The 24,277-nt window shown below is 42.2% G+C and overlaps 1 protein-coding gene across 1 annotated transcript in view; it reads left to right on the forward strand.

The window, feature by feature from the left end:
• The window catches only part of trmt44 (tRNA methyltransferase 44 homolog), a 136,668-nt gene that overhangs the window by 58,108 nt on the left and 54,283 nt on the right, over nt 1–24,277 (forward strand). The gene's annotated exons all lie outside the window — the stretch shown is intronic.

Genomic DNA, 24,277 nt, shown 5'->3' on the forward strand with positions numbered 1-24,277 from the left:
TTAAAAGCCATGATAGAAACTTCCGGAAGCCATGCAATAAAAATTACTTTCTGGTGTATTTGTAGTTTGCTATATTTTTCTACAGTTAAAGGGGTACTTCAGTGCTGGGAAGATGAATGTGTATTTAAACTGGGTCATTTATGTAGTAGATGTAAGGGGTTGATTCGGATAATGACTCAAAGGGGTATTGAATTACAGAGAAATGAACCGTAATGCATATTAAATGATTCAAAATTAATATTTAACACTCAACTTTTCGTCCACCGATACGTTGAAATTAAGAGTACATTATCAATCTTGAATTGGGATATTATTCATTATGACGGCAATAATATAAATTTTATGTTCACTGTTTGTGAGCTTAGGTAACACAATCGATCAGTTTGAGGCACAAATTTATAAACACATAGCCAAAGACACTTGTATAGATGAAAAAGGTAAACAAAAGTCTATTGAACTATTCTAAACACACAAACTAACGAAAACACATTCATACAGTTACTGGGAAAGGGATGTTTGTTAATGGAAAGGATAAAATTCCCAGTGTCTCGTTCAGGCATGATTTCTTAGCCACAACCTGAGAATCAATATACTAGCAGGTCAACCTTAGTTTGTTCGCTTGGATACAAATTTTACCATTTCAGCCAGAATGAAGAGTCATGTACTTCCGTTTGAATGCTCCTTCCCTACGGGTTTCTCTTAGCACAGCATTGTTCGGCTGGTAGTCAGTTGTTGTGGTCAGAGGGACAGATAGCTGGTTTTGCAGGGTAAAAGCCGGATCCTGGATGGTACTGTATTAGGTGGTTGCTACGTGACGGGAGTCTCTGTGCAGACTCCAGGAAGTTATCTTCGGCCAGGTTTAAACAGACTTTTGATGTGTGGTGAAGAGCTCTGGGTAGCTCGGAGGACACTGTGTGCAGGCAGGAAAGGCCCGCACTGTAGCGAATTAGCCCTTAAGGGAAATATTAATAATTATTCATAACTCATTATGATTAATTATGAATATTTGAATCATTTAAATAGATTAACTTTATGTAGCTACATTAATATTGCAATCAATCAATCAATCAATCAATCAATCAATCAATCAATCAATCAATCAATCAATCAATCAATCAATCAATCAGTTAATTTGTGAACATTTAGTATTGATTATTACTTAATTCTAAGAAAAGGATATTTTTCATGGCTACAGAAAAAGTATTCTTCCTTTGTATTTACATAAGCGCTTAGAGCGCATAACCAGATCGATCATTTAAGGGACAATTTGTTTGCAGACAGGGAGTCAGAACCAAACATATATTGCGCACAAAATTTAATATCTACAAATCACGAACGAGACATGAAACGCATACATACACAAAACATACATAGCAAGAGTTGAAGTGAAAGTGGTTAGAAGAACCGGGTCAGTACAGATGGATGAAGTCTAAAGAGTCTAAAACCTTGAGAGAAACCATCGGTGACTACAAGCCCCTTTGTCTGAACAAAGGGGTTTACAGTTTTACTCACTACACAGCAGTTTGTTTTGCGTACGATACTTGCATATGGCTTGAGCCGTAGAAGACCGTCCAGGTGGAAATCGCAGGAGAAAGTTCGATGGTTTGGTCTGATGGGTTTTACCACGCATGATTCCTTCCGTGGTGAATGAAGGAACGACGGTGAACTTGCAGAGTCTCTGATGGTCGAAGAAGGTCCACATGAAGTGTGGATGGCCGTGTGTGGGCCTCGGGTTTCTGTTCCCACACAGCACATGGCTCTGTGTATGGAGGCCCTCCCTGCTTTGGTGTAGGGAGGGCCTGCATTGGTGGCCTGGCTCAAGGGCCAGCCACGATGACGTGTTGGTTCAGCCAGAGAGAGAAGAGAGAGGGAGGGCATCCGAGCACCTCTCTTTTTAAAGGGGGGGTGAAATGCTGTTTCATGCATACTGATCTTTTTACACTGTTAAAGACTTGGAATCCCATACTAAACATAGACAAAGTTTCAAAAGTTAAGGTGGACGTTTGATGGGAGTATTTCTTTGTCAAAAATACTACTTCCGGTTAGTCATAAGTTTCGGCAAGTTTTTTGAGATCATGCGTCCCCTTTGACGTTAATGGGGGCGGAATTTCCTTGTATGGGCCTTACGGACAATTCTACCGGAAGCGCGTGAGAGAGAGCGAGGGAGAGAGCGAAAGCAACAGGCTACGCCCATCAAAGCGCTGGCTTGTAGGATGCTAAACAGGTGATATAACCAGTAGCTACTGACTTACCCACTGATAGGCCGGCGGTCGATCTGTATTAGCACTTTCCTCACGCGACGGGCGAATCACTTTCCTCACAGAGCGACTCACTTTCCTCACGCGGCAGGCGAATCACTTTCCTCACTGAGCGAATCATTTTCCTCACAGAGCGACTCACTTTCCTCACGCGGCGGGCGAATCACTTTCCTCACAGAGCGAATCACTTTCCTCACAGAGCGAATCACTTTCCTCACAGAGCGACTCACTTTCCTCACGCGGCGGGCGAATCACTTTCCTCACAGAGCGAATCACTTTCCTCACGCGGCGGGCGAATCACTTTCCTCACAGAGCGACTCACTTTCCTCACGCGGCGGGCGAATCACTTTCCTCACTGAGCGAATCACTTTCCTCACAGAGCGAATCACTTTCCTCACAGAGCGACTCACTTTCCTCACTGAGCGAATCACTTTCCTCACAGAGCGACTCACTTTCCTCACTGCAGCGCGCTGCTGCACACGTCATTATTTAGCTCCGCTCACATGACACGCCCCCACCCGCTCGGCTTTTTTCGGAAAGACTCGGAACAGCGCATCTTTCTTATATAATTATAAAAAAAATAAAGACTTTTCGGAGATATGCAGGATGCAATGCTACTCTATAGGTACTCAAGATTGACATGACACTGACTGAAACTGAGTGTTTCACCCCCCCTTTAAGGTCTGGGAGTAGTCACGCCCTGCTGGGGTAGACTTGACCAATGAGATTGTTGGGATTTCCAAGCGGGAAATTCCTCTGGAGATTTTATGGCTCTTTGTTTCAAGCTTGAATCAATGGGTCTCTTTCCATTCATACTCTAATTAATGCAACAAACACACACTGCATTCTCTGAATAAGTGACATACATGGAAGTGTAAGTCGTGAAGTGAGCATTAATTTTGTAGGAGACATGACATATGAGGTTACCTGAACTAGTAAGTTGTTAAGACAAAGACAAAAAGATGCAAAATACCATATATAAGAAACATTTTACAAGACAGTTATGTGTTTACATACAATGTCCTGGGGTGCATTTCATTTATAGATGGTTTGTCTATAATTTGAGGCAAAAGCTTGTGTTTTACAAGCTCTGTGTCTTTAACTCTGGACTTTTCATGTGGCCAAATTCTTTTGGGCCGTAAAACGTCTTATCAGATGGTTTCCAGGGTAATGGAGAATCTTTCTCTGTTGTGTTGGGGGAAGGTCTGTTACTAAGTACAAAGCAATCAAAACATATTTGTTAAATGTAACTGGCGATTGTGTGTTTGATTCGCCTGAGTCGCTACAGCATGATCAAAGCAGACGTCACAGAACAAACATTGACAGTCAGTATAAGCACGAAGCAAACCAAAAAGCAAAGATATCTTGTTTGCCCGGGAGTTTAAAACGGGCCCTCCTTGGGGGCGTCCCCAGCCAATGAGATATTGTGCGCAGGTGTCCCACCCACTTCTGTTCGTGCATATCATTAGTGTAATGTCTGATTAAACACTTTTAAGAAACCAACTTTCTTATTGTGGTTACAGTACATTTTACACAAATTTACCTTGCATCAAAATGATGAGAATCATTTATCCATCACATAGATATCAAACAGCTTGATATTCCCATGATGGGAGTAGAAGATAGTAAATATTCATATGATACGTGTCTAGCGTACAGAGAAACTTCACAAGTTACATGAAAATATAATACCTTTAGTATATGTTTAGGGCGCCGCTGGGTGGATTAATTCATATTATTGAATCTGGGGTTTAAATTTATTCCTCATGTCTGCATTGGTATGAGGTCTTTGTGTGATGTTCAAAGAGCCTTTGGAATGTGCTGGTCAAAGAAGGAGGTGTAAAAAGTGTCTGTCTAAAGTCTGGGTTGATTTTGGGCCTTCGAAAAGCTCTCAGCGATACTGTGTCCCGATAATGATTAAAATGTATGCCTGTCTGTAATAAATAAATCCCTTCTTCATGAGGTTATATCCTCTGTTATGCTTGTTGAACAAAGAGGAACACGTCACGTCACTCATCTTGTCCTTGTGCTGGTTTTGAGATAACGCATGTAAAGCGGGAGAGATGTTGTCTCTGGGCCGTTTGGGCATCCTTGATCAGTTTTATGATCGGTTCAGTGTTCGGAGAGGGGGGGAATATTCGCTTCTGGAATATACTTATTTATTTTGGAATTTGGTGCCTTCTAGACTGAGAAAATTGTGGATGAAAGACAACAACTCGGCCAGAATGCACTTGTTTTGCTGCCCTATGAGGCCCCTCTCAAAGCCACCGCTACTGGTTCACTGGATCACTTGCCCACCGCGCACCGCATTTTCATAATAAAATAATTTAGTTAAGTTCAACAGCCACTACAATTAAAAACTGAATGTGCCTGTTCACTATAATGTAAGTGAGCCGAGCGAGTATCACAGCACAAACGCAACTGGAGTCAGATTACATTCATCACTAGAGTGAAGAGCTGAAGTAAGCGCAGGTGTGGCATACATTCACAGCATGCTTTCAGCATCATCTTAATGCTAAATCACTAAAGTAACCCTTTAAACTTGGCTTGAAATAAAAGACCCATATGGGACGGTTACCGTTTTACCGCAATAACGCGGTCACGTGATGCCTACCGCGGGTCTGAGATTGTCACCGCCATCACCGCAAAAAAAAAAAAGGTTTACATTCCAGCCTTCATATTTTTTGAAAGAAAAACGTACTCGGTTACTTTCGTAACCTCGGTTCCCTGAGAGAGAGGAACCAGTATTACGTATGGGGAAAACTCCTATTCTCGAGAATATGAAGCAAAACTTTATTAATAAAGGTATCCATGTAAAGCGTAGTGCCGCTGTACGGCCATAGCCCAGTGCGAGGAGCGCTCTGATTGGCCGGGCCGCGGCAACTGCAGGACCCTATGGTGAGGTGGCTGAGAGGAACGAACCAATGGGGGGCGTTCCAGAAAGCCTGCCGTAAAAGGTGCTTATATTGGCACACAGGAGGCTATATAAGACCCTGATTCGCCATAGGTGTCAGGTTTTAAGATCGACTGAAGCGATACCTGAGAAGCATACACACGGCACGGAACGTAATACTCGTTCCTCTCTCTCAGGGAACCGAGGTTACGAAAGTAACCGAGTACGTTCCCTTTCGAGAGAGGTTCCTCATATTACGTATGGGGAACACAATGTAAAGCGCCGTGTGTGCTGACTGACCCAGTATACCCAAAGCACATGTCAATAAACCCCCGAGAGACCGACAGAGGCGGCTTATAAGGGGAATGAAGAACCGGAAGAGTCTTCTGCTTCTGCTGTTTCGCATGAGCGTGCGTCAATATTTCGGACGGCACACCAGTTAAAAAAACACAGACCACTTCAGTATAGAGTATAGAGCTGCCTAGTCGCGGGGGCTCTAGCTTCCGCAATAGTGTTCATAACTCTGTCAGAGAGGTTTCCCGATACCAGTTGATGGGCCATATGTGGAGGGCCCATAGTTCGGGACTGGGATGCCAGATCTTCCCCTTCGCCTGCGTGAGGAGGTCGTTCCTCAGCGGAATGGGCCATGGGGCTGTGTCTGACAGCTGGATCAGATCGGAGAACCACGTCTGGTTCCTCCAGAGCGGGGCTATTAAAAGCACCGTGGATGCTGTCTCCCTGATTTTCTTGATGGTTTGCGGCAGCATCGCGATCAGGGGGAAAGCATATAGCGGGAGACTGGGCCAGACATGGGCCAGGTTGTCCCTGCGTTTGGAGAAAAATATTGGGCAGTGAGTGTCTTCTGAGGCGAAGAGATCCACCTTCGCTCTGCCGAAGGTATTCCAAATTAAGAGAACCGTTTGCGGGTGAAGAGACCATTCCCCTGGGGGAATGGGTCCCCTGGATAACATATCCGGACCCAGATTCAGAATACCTGGCACGTGAGCCGCCCTCAGGGAGCTCAGGTTGTGCTCTGCCCATAAAATGAGATGCTTCGCCATGCGGTGAAGAAAATGTGATCTCAGGCCGCCCTGGCGATTTATATACGCTACCACCGACATGTTGTCTGTACGAACCAAGACGTGGTGGTTATTTATATGTGGAAGGAAAGCTCTCAGCGAAAAGGCGACCGCTTTCATCTCTAGACAGTTTATGTGCAGCCGTTTCTCTGTTTCTGTCCACAGGCCAGAGATCGGCTTGCCCTCGTGTAGGGCTCCCCACCGTCGAGTGGAGGCATCTGTCGAGACCACTTTCAACTTCGTAACCGTGCCCATAAGCACGCCCCTCCGATACCACTCTGTCCCCGTCCAAGGAGCCAAAGCTTTGACAACGCTGTGGTTCACTTTGACGGGAAGATGGCCCCATTTCCATGCGTAAGGAGGGACACGGGCGTGTAGCCAACGCTGGAGGGGACGCATGTGTAACAGTCCCAGCCTGAGCACTGATGATGCCGAGGCCATAAGGCCAAGCATCCTCTGAAATTTTTTTCAGGGGAACACGAGTCCCGGCTTTGAATGAAGCCGCCATGTTCTGGACGGATAGAGCGCTGTGTCGTTAGCCGCGCTTTCATGAGTCTCGAGTCTAAAATTATGCCCAGAAAAGATATCTTTTGAGTGGGGGACAGCGAGCTCTTGGCGATATTGATCCTGAGACCCAAACAGTCTAAATGGTTGAGGAGCCAGGATCTGTGTGTTAGTAGTTGTGCTCGAGACTGGGCTATCACTAGCCAGTCGTCGAGGTAGTTGAGCACCCGCATTCCTTTCAGCCTGAGCGGGGCTAATGCCGCGTCCATACATTTCGTAAACGTGCGGGTCGCCAGGGATAACCCGAATGGCGGGACCGTGTACTGGTAATCCTGCCCCTCGAAGGCAAATCTCAAGAATGGCCTGTGGTGGGGGGCTACCTAAACGTGAAAGTACGCATCTTTCAGATCTATTGTGAAAAACCAGTCCCCGGGGCGAATGTGAGCGAGGATCTGTTTCACTGTCAGCATTTTGAAAGAGCGAGACATTAGAGCTTTGTTCAAATGCCTTAGATCTAGGATGGGCCTGAGCCCTCCATCCTTCTTCGGAACAAGAAGGTATCGGCTGTAGAAGCCCGACTCGCTTTGGGATGGGGGAACGGGCTCCACCGCACCCTTCTCTAACAGTTTCGAAATCTCCGTGCGAAGCACGTGACTGACGCTGCTTTTCACTGAGGTCTCGACCACGGCGCGAAAGCGCGGGGATCTGCGAGCGAACTGTAGCGAGTAACCCCTTTTTACTATGTTCACAACCCAATTTGATACACCAGGCATGGCTTGCCAGGCCTGTGCCCGACGCGATAGTGGCTGGAGCCGGCACGGATAAGGGTCGCCTACTAGAGGGAACTTGGTAGCGCTGTCATTTTGTGCTTGTGACATAGAGGGGGTAATGCTTATGTGTGGCGGCGTGCACTGTGGAGTGGGCGCCGGGACATTTATAGCATGGGTGGGAGGGGTATATAAGTGTAGGAGTGCAGACTGATAAGTGGGCACATTTACTACAGAGAAAAAGCTCTTTTTGAGATTTATTTGGGTCGCCGTGATAACCCAAAGTGCGTTTGACAACGGGCTCGTTGGCTGCAAAATTGAGGTCGGCAGTCACCTGGGTGCAGGGAACTGGGAGACCGGGAGGGAGAGATGGGGGTCCGGCCGAGGCGAGACCTGACCATCTCCTCTTTCTCCTTGCGGCTAGGACAGCTTCGGAGGCTCAGGGTTCAACACAAGCTTGGGTCGAGGTCCCCGGCGTTCAGGCTGCCTGCTGCGGTTCGTGGAGCGGGAGCGTTGGCGCGTTCCAGAAGAGGAGCGAGGCCGAGAAGGTGGTGCAGCCGGCTTAGCGGGTTGAGAGGGTGGCGGTCTACCTTGAGGGCGTTCCCAGCCTGAAGAAGAGCTGGAGCGCTTGGGTAGGAAGTGCCTTATAGCCTGAGAAGCCTTTTGCGCTTCGGTGAAACGCTCCGCGAAGCCCACGACTGACGGACCGAAGAGACCGGTAGTAGAGATGGGGGGGCGTCCAAGAAGGAGGCTTTATCCGCGTCCTTCATCTCGGTCAAATTCAGCCAAAGGTGCCTCTCTAAGACCGTCAGGTTAGCCATATTCTTTCCAATGGCTTGCGCGGTGGCTTTAGTAGCATGAAGGGCCAAGTCCGTCGCGCTGCGAAGGTCCTTTAAAACTTCGGGGTCGGGGACAGACTCGTCCAAAGAGCGGAGAAGTCTGGCCTGGAACACCAGACGGACAGCCATGGTGTGAAGGGCCGCGGAAGCCTGGCCAGCGGAGGCATACGCTCGGCCAGCAAAAGCAGAGGTGGTGCGGCAAGGCTTGGAAGGGTGCTGCGCCCTGCATATATGCATTAGTTATACTCTCAATTTAATTTACAGAGCAAACCATAGAAAAAGATTAATGTGTGGTGTAGTAAGTCCGTAGATGAAGAAGGAAGAGGACAAGGGGGTCGGCTGGACTGCTGATGTCTCTTTTATTATAACAAAATTTAAAATACAGCGTGCACACTATAATGTGTGACTTTCATTCAAACTCTTGTTCACTTCCGTTATCATGGCTATCAAAATCCAATGTTCTGTATTTTGCGTAAGTGAGTTTTTGTTGTAGGTGGCTATTGTAGATGGCTATAAAAAAAATAATTGTGTACTGTGCTAATTAATTGAGACTTCTTACAGCTCTTACAGGTTGTTGGCCTTGTTTGTTTCGTTGCTTCTATTGCTCTCCCCTTTTTTGTAAGTTGCTTTGGATAAAAGTGTGTGCTAAATGATTAAATGTAAATGTAAACTTGCGGCCTTAGAGAGCACGCGGAAAAGCTCCGCGACAGTATTGGTTTTGGAGCTTGTGGCGGTCTGCGTCGAAGCGGGGACTCCGAGACAGAAACTGACCACTCGCTACCCGAAGCGGCTGTGAAGAGGCTGTCCTCGTCTTCCTCTGGCGACGGGCCACCGAAGGAAACCGAACAGGCCGCTGCATGAGAGGGGCGCTGTTCCTCCTGAGTGAAGGTGACTGGCGAAGGCGAGGCACGCGGGGAATCATCCGGCGTGCAGTCACCCGACCGCTCTGGCAGGCTCTGGTCGCGGCGTTTCTTACGGCGCAGCCCAGCGGCAGGAGGAGGGACCTGGTCGAAGGTGGCGAGGCGAGCCCAAAGGGTCTGCAGCGCCATCACATTACACTCGGGGCAGCCGCCCCTGGAAAGCACGAGCTGCGCGTTGTCCCGTCCGGGGCATGTCACACAGATGATGTGACTGTTGTCGCCGAGGAGAGGGGCTCTGCACGAGCTGCAGGAAATGCGAGGCAGTTGCAACAACGCCTCGCGCTCTTTTAGAAGGAAGAGAGAATAAAAGGATACTGGCGCCGGATGGTGTAGCTGGAGCGGCAGAGAAGGCGGAGACCGGAGGAATCCGTCGTCCTCAGCTGCAGGTTCCGCTGGTGCTTGTTCGGCGGCGGTGCTTCATCCGGAGGTCAGCGAAGGTGTCGCTGAAGGAGATAAAATCTGACACCTATGGCGAATCAGGGTCTTATAGCCTCCTGTATGCAAATATAAGCACCTTTTACGGCGGACTTTCTGGAACGCCCCCCATTGGTTCGTTCCTCTCAGCCGCCTCACCATAGGTTCCTGCAGTTGCCGCGGCCCGGCCAATCAGAGCGCTCCTCGTGCTGGACTATGGCCGTACAGCGGCACTACACTTTACATGGATACCTTTATTAATACAGTTTTGCTTCATATTCTCGAGAAAAGGAGTTTTCCCCATACGCAATACGAGGAACCTCTCTCGAAAGGAAACTAGCATGTTCACTTTATCATGATTTTTTTTAATTTGTATAAAAATGTATAATTTACTATAGACTACTCATTTTATCTCTTTAATTAAATATATTTTCTACTTAAAAATGACATTTTGTTATTTTACTAACCCGAATAAGGACTCATCCGCGCTAGTTTGCACATGAGGGGAAAAATTTGCTGCCACTTAGGGGGATTTGTGCACTTTTTATTTTTATCTCCTTTCGTATTTTTGATTTTTACCACAGGGGTGAAGCACAAAGCTTTTACAAGGGAAATAAATTTGCAGATGTTACATCGCAGCCATGAAAACAGGATATGGATTCCTGCCGAATGCGAGAGGGAGGCTGAGCCCAATTTTTAGATTTACCTGCTTTTTAATTCTGTTTTGCAATCTGGTCATCCGATATTTCGATTTCCGTGAATTTTAACAATAGGCCTAACGTTAGTCCATTTTATCCCACGGGACATCTCGTTTCTTTTCCCAAATCTTAACCTGCGGCGCACTCATTTTTGCAGGGAATTATAAACGTTTCTTCCTTTCGTTTGTTTTCGTGTTTGTCTATTACACCAGTTCACATCTTTTACTGTGGTAAAGTAGAAAAACACTGTAGGAAGAAATATTATTTAACACAGTTTGTGCTTGTTATTAGACTTGAGGCGCATCAAGTTTATTTGAATAGTGCCGTTCACGTGCACCCTGATGCATATGCTGAAGTATGCTGAAGTACATTTCTGGATAAAAAAAAAACAAAAAACAAGAACCGTACAGAACGGAAAACCATGACCCTAAAACCGTGATACGAACCAAACCGTGGGTTTTGTGAACCGTGCCGCCCCTTATATGCACCTAAGACACAATCATCCGTTGCAGTTTTCATCCATTTATTGCTTTTGGTACTTATTTAAAGCAGCACTTGGCAACTTTTGCTCTCGGGGTCCCCCTACAGTTGGGAAAAAATAATGTCCTCAACTACTGTCGTAAGCTCAGTCATCCTACAACAGGGGATACCATTGCGCGTGCACATGACAACCCTGATAGCCCTGAACTAGTAATGCGCGATCGTCTCATAACCCACGCGGACCCCGTATGTTTATTTAATGGAGCGGGGCGGGTTGTAAAAATATATACAGTGGTGCGGGGCGGCCAAATAACTTTATAAAAGCGTCCCCAAAAGGGTTGGTGCAGCACTAACAGTTCCCCTGAACACTGCAGGAGCACATGCAGGTGTTCTTCTGGCGGCGCGTGTGAAATGTCTTCATCCTAGGTACAGTCAGCGCCAGTTCTTCTGAAACGGCCGTGATCCTGTCGGAAACCTATAAAACTTAAGCCCATTGGTGGAATAGCGATTAGTGCAACCAAAAACGCAACAGCCAGATATTTTGATGCTGGGAAACTGTTTTGATAAACTTTCGGAGTTGCTCACACGTTAGAACCACTAGGGAACAACACCACTTCCGTTGCCAAAATGCGCGCGCAACTCTTTGATCACGTGGGCTGTAAAAGGGTCTATATGATACTTCAGTTCAATGTTTGAGTGGTAGGTAAACACCGTAACAAGCATGACAGCATCGGTCGGGCACGCCTCCTTCAGCTCACGCCAACGAGCAAACGCTGGTCCAATGTTGATCCTCGTCCTGCCTTTAATCCGATCACATTTTCGTTTCCTCTTATTGCTTTCCTCTAACAAAACCTTTTCTTTCTTATTTGTCTGTGCTGCTTCGGACATGACTATATTATCAGACGAACAAAGTTGGGCTCGCACGTCCGAATTTAAGGAAGTGTTGGTGGAAGTGACGTATGCCGTAAAGCAGTAGAATTTTGTAGTTCTTTTTTTTTCTCGGGTTACTACCCGAAACCCGAAGTTTAAAAGTACGATTAAAAACGATACAGACCACGTCAAGCTATGGCAGACGTGTCATTCAACCTATTGTAAGTCGATCATCACAAGAGTCTTGAAAATATATTTTGAAGGTTGAAAAGTTACCTAGTGCTGCTTTAAATGCGTTTTTTAAACAGACTGAGAGTCCATTGCTTTTATTGTTTTTGGTTGTTTTGTTCATTTATTGTGGTTATTTAAAATGTTTTCATTTTTAGTGTTAAATAGTCTTTAGAAATTAAAGTTTATTGATCTTTGAAAAGGTGTACCTGCATTTTAATGCCATTATCATTATTTTAGATGATAATGGTCTCAGAATGACAATTTTATCGTTTATCGCAATAACTTCTTGGCCAATTTATCATCCAGCAAAATTTATCGTGACAGGCCTACCTGTACATAGGTTTCATTAAAAAAAAAAAAAAAAAAAAAACGTAATGTAATGTTTAATCAAAATATTATAGCTGATCTTCTAGTGAAAAAAGTAAAAGCATATTACACTGGATGTGAGCAACAAATATCCGACAGTAAACTCAGGCTCGTTCTCTTTATGACGGTATTACATGAAGTTCAAATGCTTTACAATGGGTGATTTGTTGCTGACAGCCTTTAGCTGTTGTGGTGCTATCATAGACTGTGAAAAAATATGGATGTAATGTCCGTGACGTCACTCATAGAATTCTGAAAAGCAGTTCTAAAGCATAGAAGCTGAGCTGACCGTTGCCATATTGCCAGCGCGTCATGCTCGGATAACAGAAAATGGGCAAAGAGGCAGAAATAGCTATAAATGGCTATCCACCTTTTTCTCAAAGTGACCATGACCTTGTGAACAAATGAGTTTACAAAAAAATTCACCCCCCTCATTTGTCATAAAGGGCAAAATGATGGAGCTAGAAATATAACAAAATTATCTGATTTTGAATTGTATAAATCTAAATTATTGACAAGTGTAATATAACAAATTTTAATATTATGTTGCATTTTACATAATTCTGAATTTGAATCTTTAAATGTTGAATATAGAACATTTGAAATTGAACACATCTGAAATGTTTTTTATGTCGAAATTGTATAGAAATTGTAATGTATTTTCAAACAGCAGATATTTTGTTCTGAATTAATAGACTGGAAATATTCCGTTTTTGAAAATACAGATTCAAGATTTCAGATGAAGAAGAAATTCAGAACATCAAATTCAATATTCTAAAATTCAAACCGCAGAAATTCAGATCTTACAGAAAGTAGGCCAGAGGTCATCATCAGGAAAGAGTAAAGGATGTCAGAAAAGTCGAATGGAGCACCATCTGATTATTTAATTTCCTATTTGTAATGGAATAAAGAGAAAAGATCAAACGGCCCTTTTATACTTTTTTGTTTAGTTTAGATTAATGCACAGAAAATATTTTGACTAGATTTCTAATTTTCCATGTAATTTTCCATGTAATTTTCCAAACGATTAAATAAAACAGACCGGGTACTGATTTATATTATATATATTGGATGCACATTTTTTTCTGTGATACGATTTAAGTCTTAAGCTTAAGTCTTAGGCTTAAGACTTCTTAAGCACAGAAAAGTTGCCAGATCTAGGACCTGCCCTGTACAGTTTAAGAAGCGGTGGCCTACTACTGCTATAAGACTGTTATTTTGTTGAACAGACATGGGCTGAATCCGAAATCGCCCCCTAAAGGAAGGCATGTTCTGGGTATGATATTTCAACAACTACACATCAGAAAATGTTGTAATGAAGGATTTTGTTAGAGAATGAACTTATATATCCCTCTTCATGCTCGTTTTTTTGAGAACTTTTGAAATAATAAAATAATGCCACCTCCAGAATGCTCTGTCGGCACATACAATTGCATGGGAAGGCATGTTCTGGGTATGATATTTTAACAATTACACATCAGAAAATGTTGTAATGAAGGATTTTGTTAGAGAATGAACTTATCTATCCACCTACTTGCTAATTTTTTTAAGAACTTGTAAAATAATAAAATAATGCCACCTCCAGTATGGTTTGTCGGCACATAACGTGGCATGTTCTGGGTATATTTCAACAATAACACATAAAAAAATGTATAATGCAGGATTTCCTTAGAGAATTAACTTTATTTATATACAATGAATTGTCAGAATGGAGTAATTGATATCTTCTAATAACAAAAATGACATAACATTAAATCTCAGATGCAAACACAAATGCCATCAATGCCACACACAAAAAAGCTTGGAGTACTGAAACAAACGATTATTTTTTTACAGGGCTATATGTCTTTAGTATGTCTTTAATCATTTTGCCTGAAGCGTTGTGGTAAAAGTATACTCCTGAGTCCTGATAATACAACCAAGCGTTCAGCTGAGAACTGTATAGACTAACGTAAACCGGAAGTTCGTAACCGGCTTGTTCTATGTTGCCATAGCGATCATGGGAAAGGTCAGAGTTCGGGAAAGTTGTGGATAGAGATTAGCCTTATGTTTGTATTTGATTTTGGCCAAACAAACTCCCGCAGCACCTGCCATGCTGTTTTCAGCATGAAGATCAACGCCTACTTCATCACTGACGTAGAATATAGTGTGGCCCCTTTAAAGGTGCCCTAGAATGATTTGAAACAATATGTTAAATTGTTCTCTGATATCTACATAGAGGGCATGTGGCTTATTTAAGGACAAAAGTTGTCCAGATACAGTTTTACAGGTCCATTTACAACCCTATTAATTGTCCCTAGGATATAATGCTTTGTTTTTGCCTTATCAATCAATCAATCAATCACCTTTATTTATATAGCGCTTTTACAATCACGATTGTGTCAAAGCAGCTTCACAGTGTCAAACAAGGTAATATTGCGACAAAATTAGATTTGGCTGTACAGCCGTACTGGAGAAAACAGTGATGTTATCAGCTTATTTTAATTTATCATATAGCGACAATGTTGGCAGATCAGTATTATAGTTTATAGAATTAAATAAGACCTAATTCATATATTTTATTTGTATAATAAGTTGAATAACTTTAATCATATTTTTAGTGTCCCCAACTGAGCAAGCCAAGCCAAAGGCGACAGTGGCAAGGAACCAAAACTCCATCGGGCATGATGGAGAAAAATAAACCTTGGGAGAAACCAGACTCAGTCGGGGTGCCAGTTCTCCTCTGGCCTATTAACACACCGTGTAAGATTATTATTCTGGCAACCTTACAGGTCGGAAATCATATTAGATCGGATTATTCAAAATTTTCAGGGTATCACGGAAGAGACAGATTTATTTAGGATGGGGCGTCAATTACACAAGAGTATGAATACATGAAAGATCGGAATTATTGCGCCGAAGACGGGTTTTGAGCATGTCGTGCCAGTGAGGCAAATTCGGAGGAGACACCATTTGACACGGCTCAGCAGACAGTCCAGGATGAGCTGGTCATGTCCAGGCAGGTCCACGATCCGATCCAGACAGGGCCCAGATCCGGGATAAACCTCGGGATAAACAGAGAGACTAACATTAGCGTAGATGTCACTCTTTTTATGATGTAACGAGTACATCAGGTGTTATGGGAAGTGTTCCCGGTTCCGGCTGACCTAGTTAATGCAGCCTAACAATCAGTCAATTGAATTGAATAATGAAAGTTAAAAATGTTCTATGTGTATGCCATAGTAAAGAGATGTGTTTTTAGTCTAGATTTAAACTGACAGAGTGTGTCTGCTTCCCGAACAATGCTAGGAAGACTATTCCACAATTTAGGAGCTAAATAGGAAAATGATCGACCGCCTGCAGTTGATTTAGATATTCTAGGTATTATCAACTGGCCAGAGTTTTGAGACCGCAATAGACGTGATGGAGTATAATGCGTTAAGAGCTCGCTTAAGTACCGGGGAGCTAAACTATTTAGTGCTTTGTAAGTAATAAGTAAGATTTTAAAATGTATGCGATGTTTAATAGGGAGCCAGTGCAGTGTTGACAGAACTGGACTAATATGATCAAACTTCCTGGTTCTAGTAAGAACTCTAGCTGCTGCATTTTGGACTAGCTGGAGTTTGTTTATTAAGCGAGCAGGGCAACCACCCAGTAGAGCATTACAATAATCTAGCCTTGAGCTCATGAACGCATGTACTAACTGTTCAGCATTTTGCATTGAAAGCATGTGCCGTAATTTAGATATATTTTTAAGATGATAGAATGCGGTTTTACAGATGCTAGAAACGTGGCTTTCAAATGAAAGATTGGTATCAAAGAGCACACCCAGGTTCCTCACTGACGACGAGGGCTTGACAGAGCAGTCATCAAGTGTTAGACAGTATTCTCGGTTACTACTTGTGGAGCTTTTCTGTCCAATAATTAAAAATTCAGTTTTATCTGAATTAAGTTGCAGAAAATTACTATTCATCCAATTTTTTATATCAGCTATGCATTCTGTTAATCTTGTGAATTGGTAGGTTTCATCCGGGCGTGAGGAAATATAGAGCTGAGTATCGTCAGCATAACAATGAAAACTAACGCCATGTTTCCTAATGATATCTCCCAGTGGTAGCATATACAGGGTGAAAAGCAACGGTCCTAACACTGAGCCTTGCGGTACCCCATACTGAACTTGTGATCGGTGTGACATCTCTTCATTTACTGCTACAAACTGATAACGGTCAGATAAGTACGATTTAAACCATGCCAAAGCAGTTCCACTAACGCCAACATAATTTTCGATTCTATTCAGAAGAATATTGTGATCGATAGTATCAAATGCAGCGCTAAGATCGAGTAACACTAATAGAGAGATACAACCACGATCAGATGATAAGAGTAAATCATTTGTAACTCTAATTAGAGCAGTCTCAGTGCTATGATACGGTCTAAATCCTGACTGGAAATCCTCACATATACCATTTCTTTCTAAAAAAGAACATAATTGTGAAGACACGGCCTTTTCTAGTATTTTTGATAGAAACGGTAGATTCGAGATTGGCCTGTAATTGACTAATTCTTTAGGATCAAGTTGCGTTTTTTTAATAAGTGGTTTAATTATAGCCAACTTAAAAGTTTTCGGTACATATCCTAATGTCAAAGATGAATTAATGATATTAAGCAGAGGATCTATGACCTCTGGAAGTATCTCTTTTAATAGCCTAGTCGGTATAGGGTCAAGCATACATGTTGTTGATTTTGATGATTTTACAAGTTTAGCCAGTTCTTCTCCTCCTATAGCAGTGAATGAGTGTAATTTTTCCTCAGTGACCCTGCAGTGCTCTGTCTGAAGTGATACTGTAATAGACGGCTGCATGGTTATAATTTTATTCCTAATATTATCAATCTTACTAGTAAAGAAGTTCATAAAGTCATTACTGCTGTGTTGTTTACAAACATCAGAAGCTGAAGCTTTATTTTTTGATAATTTAGCCACTGTATCGAATAAATACTTAGGGTTGTGTTTGTTTTCTTCTAAAAGAGATGAGAAATAAGCAGATCTAGCAGTTTTTATGGCCTTTCTGTATGCAATCATGCTCTCTTTCCACAAATTGCGAAAAACCTCTAGTTTTGTTTTCTTCCAGCTGCGCTCCATTTTTCTGGCTGCTGTTTTAAGGGCCCGAGTGTGCTCGTTGTACCACGGCGTTGGATTATTTGCTTTAATCTTCTTTAAGCGCCGGGGAGCAACTATGTCTAAAGTGCTAGTAAGGAGAGAGTCAATAGTTTCGGTTGCAGCATCAAGTTCATCTTGGCTATCTGTAATGCTGAGGAGATGGAACTGATGAGGAAGATTATGTACAAAGCAATCTTTAGTCGCAGCGGTTATCGTCCTGCCATATTTGAAGCGAGGGGATGGCTTTGCAGCCTTAGGTAAATTAAGTATACATGATATTAGGTAATGATCTGAGATGTCATCGCTCTGCTGCAGAATTTTAACAGTATCAACATTTATTCCATGTGACATTATTAGATCTAAAGTATGTTTAAGGCGATGAGTGGGTCCTGATACGTGTTGTCTAACTCCAATAGAGTTTAGAATGTCTCTAAATGCCAATCCCAATGCGTCTTTTTCATTGTCTACGTGGATATTAAAATCCCCAACAATTAGTACTTTATCTACAGCTAATACTAACTCCGATACAAAACCAGCAAATTCTTTGATAAAGTCTGTATTGTGCCCTGGTGGCCTGTATACAGTAGCCAACACAAATGTCAGAAGGGATTTATCATTTACACTACACAGTGTTACATAAAGCACCAAAACTTCAAAGGAATTATATTTGAAACTAGACTTCTGAGTAATACTGAAAATATTATTATAAATTACGGCCACACCTCCCCCTTTACCTTTCAGACGTGGCTCATGTTTGTAACAATAATCTCGGGGGGTGCACTCATTTAAAGTAATGTAATCATCAGGTTTTAGCCAGGTTTCTGTCAAACACAGCACATCTAAGTTATGATCTATAATCATATCATTGACAACAAGCGTTTTTGGCGAAAGGGATCGAATATTCAGCAACCCAAGCTTTATCAATTGTTCGTCCGTATTATATCTGTTGTTTATTTGTTGGACATCAATTAAATTTTTACTGTTGAATGGTTTTGATGGTTTTTTGTATTTACTAATTCGGGGAACAGACACAGTCTCTATGTGATAATATCTAGGTGAAAGAGTCTCTATGTGCTGGGATTTAGCTGACTTTGGTGACGTGAGACAGCTAGCAGACGGTTGGTTTAGCCAGTTTGTCTGCTTCCTGACCTGGGCCCCAGTGAGTCAAGGTTTAGCTCTAAGACTATGTGCCAAATTACTAGAGAGAAGAGCAGCACCAGCCCAGGAGGGATGAATGCCGTCCATCTTCAACAGGTCAGGTCTGCCCCAAAAACTTTTCCAATTGTCTATGAACCCTATGTTATTTTGCAGACACCACTTAGACAGGTTGGTTTAGCCAGTTGGCTTAGATGTCAGGCGCTCTGGCTCCCGGTAAACATGTGACTATGGTGGCTGGTGTCTCTATTTTCACATTCCGTGTAATAGAATCGCCAATAACTAGGGCACTTTCAACAGGATCCTCAGTGGGTGCGTCACTGAGTGGGGAGAACCTGTTTGATGTTCTAATCGGAACGGAAGAGTGGTTTTTTGATCCGCGACTATGCTTTCTCATCGTCACCCAGCCCTGCTGCGCGGGCTCAGCCGGAACCAAACAATGAGTGTTCACTAAGTTAGTCGCATCCAAAGCAGTATCTAAAGCTGTTACATTCTCACTACTCTCACATAAAGCTTGGATGCGTGTCTCTAAATCTGAAATCTTCTCCGTCAGCCTGATTAATTCCTTACATTTATCACATGTGAAGCCCTGTTCGCCAATGGAGATAGATATGCTAAACATGTAGCATGCAGTGCAAGTGACAATGACAGGAGAAGAAGACATGGCTTACCGTATTTGTTGATGAATCCAAAACTTACCACAGTTGTCTGATGGAGTCTTTTTAATAATCCAACTCACCACAGTTGTCAACAGCAGGTCACCTCTAACAACCATCCTTATTTGGAAGAGTCATGAATATTAATGTTAAGCTCTGCTCTGATTGGTTTTTTTCAGCAGCTCAAAGCAGTTCAACTGTTTAGCTCGTGGGTCCTGACAGAACACAGACTGACTGAATGACACTTTAAGCAAAAACATCTCAAATGGAGATTGATAAAATGCAGCTTACTTGTTTATTGGTGTTTTCAGATCATCCGCGCACGAGAGAGAGCTCGCGTTCGTGTGGTTGCCAGATTTCAATTATTTCAATCCCCCAAACAGAGCTTTTAAGTGAAAAGAACACATCCGGTGTTTTACCTAAACATGTCCTATCTGGCAACCATATGCATGCTCGCTCTCTCGCTCTCTCTCGCTCGCGCGCACGGATGATCTAAAGACACCAATAAACAAGTAAGCTGCATTTTATCAATCTCCATTTAAGATGTTTTGCTTAAAGTGTCATTAATTTGGTCTTTGTTTGATTACATCCTTATATTTTTACTAAATGAATAGCCTTGTCAAATGATGACAACTTGATCGTTTTAACTTATTTAACTTGTCATTAGACACACTATTTAGTTTTGTATGGTACTTGGAGTTTCCTATTGTTACTGTACTAGCATTTGCATCATCTAGACAATGCGGTCTCTCTTAGAAACTTTCAGTTTAATCAGAAATTGTTTAAACAGCTATTCAATAAGTGGATAAATCACTACTTACTGCTTGCAAGAATATAGTTGCCTCTTAAGACCCTGAGCGAAGCTTGCTTGAAATGGGCAGAACAAACGAACGATTTGTTGTGGTATCCGATTATAATAAACCTCAACCATGACTGTTGACATATGACAACAGTCCACTGCACAGCCTAAACATGACATGTCATGAGAGCTTTTTTTGCTATCTTCGAGTGTCGTTTGATGATTCGGTTCCATCATTTCTGCCGTTTGGACAGATACAAATATTGGGGGCGTGGATATAAATTATCCCCAACGCTTGCGCCACGGTTGGGTTTATGTTGAGAAGCACTTTTTTTTCCGGGGTGTTTTTGATTAACAAGATTTACATAAGAAGTAGCAATGGTGTTTAAAACTCACAGTATGTGATATCCATGTACTGAACTTATTATTTCACTATGGCAAGGTTAATTCAATTTTTCATTCTAGGGCACCTTTAAGAGCAGGGAATATAGTGTGGCCCCTTTAAGAGATGCGCTCCCTATTGAACTGCCGATATTTTGTTTGCCCGCCGAACTGTGCCGCAATTCACGCGAAGACGTGAACAGTGTGAGAAACACGGATTGTAGGCAATAACTGCACTTTTGGTTTAGAATAGTAATATTAATGTTGAGCTTTTTCTTTCCCTCTTAATGTTTGCTGCTTATGTCTATGGCTTATCTTGATTTAATTTCTCCAACTATGGGCTATGCCACGGATCAAACAGAAAATGCGCGCTGCGTTAAAGGACAACTCCGGCAAATTTTTAAGTTTATCTTGATCGTTATATATTTGTGAGTACAGTCTAAAAAAAAAAAAAAACGAACCGGATTGGTGCTTGCAACACAGAGTTATTACAGTTAATGCCCAGAGCCCCCCCTCAGCTAAAACGGCAGCGTTGGGAGCATAACGTAAAGGGTGTCTTTGTGCATCTTAACAGACACAAAATGCAGTTAAAATGTCTGTTCAACATGAACAGGGCCCTTATATGACAACGAGATGCGTTTAGCCACTTAGCCATTGTTTAAATTTACCTGTTTTAGGCGGCTAGCTGTATCTCACGCTGAAGTCCCGTGGGAACTCAGTGGTAGCCAGAAAAAAGGCAGTCCAGTTGGGAAGAGTGTTGTGTGTGTAAAGCACAATTATTTTAAATTACTGCACACCTTTCCTCAAGCCGTGTGTGCCCAAATGGAAGGTGAAATAAAGTTTACATTACCTCCACATTGGTTGCACCCGTCTTTAACCAAGGAATGGCATTTTTCTTCAACCGGCCCGGCTGTGTTGTGTCTGTGCAACCCCGCATTAATTTTTCGAATACCCAAAGTATTCCCATACTGCAGATTGTAACTTTTTTATTGTCAGGGGATAGAGATTAGAATTTGTAGCCTCTGGCTCTGAAATGTTCTCAGCTGTACATGTATGAGTGGAGCAGTGACGTGTAATGAAGTTGCATATGCGCAGGTGAGATCTGCTTTAATCCCCCCCCCCCCCCCCCCCCCCCTCCAAAGCTGCATATAAGCAAATGCTCACGATATGATAATTGTACATGTAAATATTGCGATAAACCGCCATACTGTTACAACCCTAGTGCCCACAACCAGATTATTTTGATAGTGGCTGGTTCTGAAATAGATAAAAAAGATTTAAGTTCTGAAAGTCTGTGGAATGGATCGCTAGACACTCCTCTAAAATAGTCCTCATGAAATGTGTGGTATGAAACACACAATGAACAGTGAATCATTAAAACGTTTGCTTATTACTTCATTGCAGATGAGACACGGCGGCTCTGCATTTATAAAACCAGGTAGGATGAATGCATAGTTGTCTTTCCATTCTTCTTTGTACACTGTAAACAAATGCTGTAAAAAAAAACGGCCTCATTTTGACAGTAAAATGCTGTTTTCCATTTAAACAGTAATATACCGTAGAAAACAATGCATTCTGGGTAATATTTGTCATTTTCGAGAAAATAGCCAACAGTAATATACTGTGAATTAACACGCTTAAAGTCGACACACTGTGTTCAGAATCTCTCCCTATCCCCTTATTCACTATCCCCTACACTAGTTCACTGATATAGACCATTTGACAGAGAGAGAGGAGAGAAGAGAGTGAATTCAGACATTGATGAACACCTGCTGTTATCACTGAAGGAAAGAGAAACATCAACAGAAGAAAGTTGATTTCATCAACTGAAAATAAAAGAAGACATTCAATCTCTGAAGATCTCATCAGAGGATTAAACAACTCCACAAACAGCATTACCAGCTTCACACATTACTAACCAGACTGGCTTTATTTCTGTCAGACGTCTACTGAAGCTCTTATTGAGAATTAACAGATAATGTTTGGTTGTTTCTTCTGACGTTACCATTATGGTGATCAGTGTTAGCTTTTTAGTTGGGCTCTTGAACATTGACACAATAACATTAGTTTTTCTCTCGCTGCTGTAATGGTGTGTTTTCAATACATTTGTTATAGCAAGCAAAGCTGAGAAAAAACCATGATTAGATTAGTTTGACTATTTAATAATGGCCTAATTCACTAATAATTTACTAGTCTTATCTATAAACATATAGCTAATGCTTAATTTTTTTGTAAAATGTGAACCCTATAATTTTATAACATCATTGTTGTAACAACCAGATAATTTGAATAGCATGGCAACAGCTTGTTGTCAAAACATCTGAATCAATCGGACTCACATAGACCTCAAGAATCGGCGTATGAATCTCAACCATGGTGACACTCAAAACTCCCAGCATGCATTGTGGCACGAATAAATTATGCTGCTGAATAATAGGTTATTTTCTTTAATTCTTACTATTTGCCTTTATTTTTGGTGCTGTTGTTGTGTTGACTTTAAGTAGTTTTTTGTGATGTTCAGAGTTCTGTTTTTTTTTTTTTAATTGATTGTCACCATCGTTGAGATTCATATGCTGATTCTTCATGTTTATGCGAGTCTAAATGACAGCAGAGAGCAAACATTTTTTTTAAATCATGAGTTTATAAATCATTACTAACTAATTCCTAATCAGTGGTTGATAATTTCAGAAGTGTCCTGGTTTGGTAACACAAAATAAGGGTAAATTTGTGTTTTTAAAAGAATGGGTTTGTTTAGGGAAGAGACACTAGATAAGATACACAAACTAAGCATCCCATTACGAGCAAAACATAACCAATAACTTCTGACCAATTTTTTTTTTTTTTTTGCTACAACAAATGTGTCTAAGAAACAGTTATAGCAGACAAAGAAAACCTATTTTTACAAAGTAAAGAGCCAAGAGCCCCACTGAAGCAAACACTGATCACGATAAGGGTAACCAAATATTTTCAATTAAACATCAACACCTAAAGATCTGTTAATTCTCAATAAGAGCTTCTGTAGTCGTCTGACAGAAATATAGTCAGTCTGGTTAGTAATGTGTGAAGCTGGTAATGCTGTTTGTGGAGTTGTTTAATCCTCTGCTGAGATCTTCAGAGATTTAATGTCTTTTATCTTCAGTTGTTTTCATGTAAATTTGTGGCTGAAGTCAGTTGTTGTTCTTGTGTTTATTAAGGGTGACCCCTAATAGTCGAAGATTCGATGCATCGATATGCAGGACCGGATTCGACCACTGATCTCATGGTCGAATCTTCGCGGGTGTTATGAAACGAGGATCATACCATTTTGGCAATATGTGGGTGCTCAATGTTAGTGTTATAAAGACGTGTCGCGGCGCTGAGTGCTCGCCCCTTTAAGGGCACTGAGCTTCGCACCGGACGCGCCACGTCTTTAAAATTCGAACACATTAGTTACACCGACGGCAGCATTCGACGCCTGTCCGCTGCGTATATTTCCCTCAAATCATGAATGTACGTGCTGATTTCACCCTGTACTACAAGATACTCATCGTGCAGCTCTTCTGTCAGAAGTCGATTCAAAATTGAGCTTGCGCGTATATAATGTTCACGTCTGCCTGAAGTAAGATAACATTACCTGAGACACGGCGCTGAGCTTCAGTCCGGTGTGAGACCCCCTTCAGGCACAATCGGCTTAAGAACGTGCATATAAACGCACTCAGTGTTCTTTTCCTCTCTAGGCAGGTATTTTTTTAGGTTTATTTATCAAAATGTTCTTTTATATATTTGTGTGATGTTCTGTGTTTCGAGCGCAGCTTTTAAATGTTATGAGAGAACGGTTAATTAACGAATGT

The sequence above is a fragment of the Pseudorasbora parva genome, chromosome 1 (genome assembly GCF_024679245.1).
Source record: "Pseudorasbora parva isolate DD20220531a chromosome 1, ASM2467924v1, whole genome shotgun sequence".
Taxonomy (NCBI): domain Eukaryota; kingdom Metazoa; phylum Chordata; class Actinopteri; order Cypriniformes; family Gobionidae; genus Pseudorasbora; species Pseudorasbora parva.